Here is a 3,610-nt window from a genome sequence, read left to right as displayed (position 1 = left end):
TCTATGAGTGATTCTAAAGAATTACCAAGCCTGGGAGAATCATTGGAACCCTGAATTTGGGAACACCCATAGTGCAATTGGAGTCTGAGTAAGGGTCGTCTTAGGGACTATGTTCATTAACTTGTGGAGTCTGCATTAACTTCAAGTTGTTAGTAGCAGAATTGAATTGCAGTAACCCTAAGTTAGGTTTTAAAACAGTGAGCCCTAGTAATTGTGCAATAGTCTCAAAATCTAAAAGGCCACAACATGTGGTCAATATGAGCTACAAAACTGTGTGTAATATAACAGTAATGGGGGGTGGTAATTTAATTTTTTAAAATCAGTTGCACATATGCAAGATAAGAAGAATATCATTTTTAATACTTCTGTCTTAGATCCTTTAGGGCCTTTGCCTAATTCTGTGATCCCTTTCATATAATTTTGGTTTAGAGAGTGTTGTACATGCTCACATATCACTCCTTCCCCGAGATTTCTCCAGTGAGGCTTCTGTTCCAACACCTGTCCATGGTGCACAATGCCTTCAACTGGTTTTCCCACGTCATGCTTGCTTAGAAGCAATCAGATTAATTGTCATGATTAAACATTTTAGTGGTTCCCAGTGACTTTAGACACTGCCAACAACATGATATGACTTAAGGATCTTTCATAATTTGGATTCTGCTTATTTTTCTAGTCTACTTTTTCTATAATCCCTCAAACTATAATGCTGCTACATTGAATTTAAATTCCTCTTTTGTTGGGGTACATTGTCTTATCTGCTCAAAATATTTTTACTCAGTTATTTGCCTAGATGCAAATTTACAGAAAGGCTGGTAAATATTCTAATTTTAATTTATAGATAGATGAATAAGTAGGTGATTTAAATACATATGTGACTTCACTTGGTAACTGCCTGAAGTTCCTTGATTTTTAGTGATTAAACAGTTAGAAAATTAAGCCTGAAGACTTCCTATAAGTTTCATTTTTTGTGTGATTCCTTATTTCAAAAATATATTAAGTGAATAAATACCTAAAATTTTAGAAAATATGAGAAACAATCCAATGTTTTTAAAAGCATATTATAATTATAATTTGAATTATACTGTGAAGAAAATAAAAATATGTCCACATTGTTACTCAGCTGACACTGTTCACAGGCTATTATTCAGGTGTGTGTGCATGTGTGACAGTCTAGTAAATGTCCTCCAGATGGTATGGTGGGTAGAAGGATTTGCTGCCTTTTTTCCTTAGCATTAAAGCCCTGGATATCCCCATGGCTATGCACGAGGAAGGTATCCCTGTGGCTATGTGTGAAGTTTAAAAGCTTTATTCTTGTTTTGTGAAAGTTTCTTTTAGCATAGCAACATTCAGAGATGAATCTCAAAGCAAAATAACTTTTAAGCTTGGAGTTCTACTATGAAGAATGCTTTCTTTGGTAAAAAGAATTCCAAATAGTGTCTGAAAACAGGTTTCCATGGGCACATTTTATGATTTGAAAGTCATTTTTTTTCCTTTTTCTTAGAAAGGCTGTTTAGAAGCCCAACTAACTAACTTTAGTGAAAGAGAAAAAGAGCTCACCAACTTTGGAAAGTAGGAAAACTATCTCACGTTGTCTGCCTCCCATCCACAACTCAGCTGCCAGAGTAGCAGTCACCCCACCTAATATCACAAGCACATAATTTTCTAAACAATGATTTCTCAGAGTACAACAACAAACATCTTAACACATCAGTTTGTCATGCTAATTTAATAGTCTTTGAGGCTTCCCCATTCCATATAAGAGCTCTCGAGGTAAGGAAAATCACAAAATGTAGTTTTAGGATTCTTCTGGTGATATGTAATTATTTCTGTGGTCCCTTCTGGGGAAACGGGTATCATCAGTTACCTCCACAATACTATATGGTCAAGTCCAAGTCTTCGCCTTACGTAAAACTCACCAGCGCTAGGAAACACTGTCTTCACCTGGCTTCCATTACGTGGTTCGCCTCCTTCCAGTGCATCCCTTGGTCTTCTGCTTATTCCACCTTTTCTCAATTATACAGGAAAGTACTATCAGGTTCAGTGCATCCTCTTTTATCTTTATGTAGTTTCACCTAGAAAATGATTTATGAATACACTGTTAAGTGATGTTTCATGCATTTAAATCTCCCAGAGAGAACTGGCCCTCAAACTCAAAATTCCTATATCCGGCTACCTAGAAAAAATCACCACGTAAATGGCTAATAGTCCACCTTCAAAATCTTCTGAACTGAAAATTTGATCTTTCCCTGTGCCTGTTTTGCTGCAGTCTTTCTGATCTTATTGTATAGCAATGCTAACTTTTTAGTAGTTTAGGGTAAAAGTCTTGAAAATATCCAGGGTCCTCTCTTCTCTAAGGACAGATACCTAGTCCGTCAGTAAATTTTTTGCTCCCACCTTCAATCCATATCCCAAATATGAGCATTTCATGGCATGTGTACAGCAACTATTTTGGTCTAGGCCTGCATCATCCCTTGCCTGGATTACTTCATCGATTTCAAATTGGTCTTTCAGGTTTTACCCTTCCCTCAACAGTGAGTTAGAAACTCAGCAGCCAAATAGATGCTTCTGAAATGTCATTCCAATCATGTCACCCTTCTGCTCACAATCCTTGTCACTCACAGTAAAATGAAAGCCTTTCAAGGGTCTCACAAGGAAGGGCCCCATCTGACCAGACCCCATTACTTCTCTATCTCACCTGCTCCTCTCCTAATAACTAGTAAACAATAACAATGATAGTTTCTTTCATACCTAAAAAGAATAGATTGACCAGCACAAGCAATGCATCTCTAATAGAATGAAAGGATCAAAAATTCTATGTCTTATATGGTTAAAGAACTTGAGCCGTTCCCAAATGGACTTTTGGAATATATGTAAGAATTTTATTCCACTCTTTCAATGGCCTTTTCTTTTTTCTAGAAGGCCACACATGGGAGAATACATGAAAATGACTTCAAAAAAGTTACTAAAGATTTTATTATTTTGTCTGTCTTTTGCTGACTTTGCAGAACACAAGATGGGTATTAGAAGGCAGAAAGAAAAAGTAGAAAAGAAAGGAAGGAAGGAAGGAAAGAAGGAGAGAAGGAAGGAGGGAGGGAAGGAAGGAAGGAGAGAAGGAAGGAGGGAGGAGGGGAGGGAAGGAGGGAGAGGAAAAGAGAAAGAAGAGAAAGAGAGGGAAAGAGAGAGGGAAGGAAGATGAAGATGGAGAGGAAGAGGAGGCGTGGTGGCTCACGCCTGTAATCCCAACACTCTGGGAGGCTGAGGCAGGTGGAACATTTGGAAGCCAGGAGATTGAGATCAACCTGGCCAATCTGGCAAAACCCCGGCTCTACAAAAAATACAAAAAATATTAGCCAGGCGTGGTAGTGCATAACTTTAGTACTAGCTACTCTGGAGGCTGAGTTGGGAGGATCATCTGAGCCTGGGAGGTCCAGGCTGCAGTGAACTGTGATTGTGCCATTACACTCCAGCCTGGGTGCAGAGGGAGACCATGTTTCAAAAAAAAAAAAAAAAAAAAAAAAGAAGAAGGAAAAAATGAAAAAACCAAAAGAAGGAAGAAAGAAGGAGGATCTAGATATGTTGTAGGCCAATAAACCTAAAATTACTTTGCATA

The sequence above is a fragment of the Colobus angolensis genome, unplaced genomic scaffold (assembly GCF_000951035.1).
Source record: "Colobus angolensis palliatus isolate OR3802 unplaced genomic scaffold, Cang.pa_1.0 Scaffold520, whole genome shotgun sequence".
In the NCBI taxonomy this organism is placed as follows: Eukaryota; Metazoa; Chordata; class Mammalia; order Primates; family Cercopithecidae; genus Colobus; species Colobus angolensis.
The sequence above is the reverse complement of the archived record's forward strand: the minus strand, read 5'-3'. Positions refer to the sequence as shown.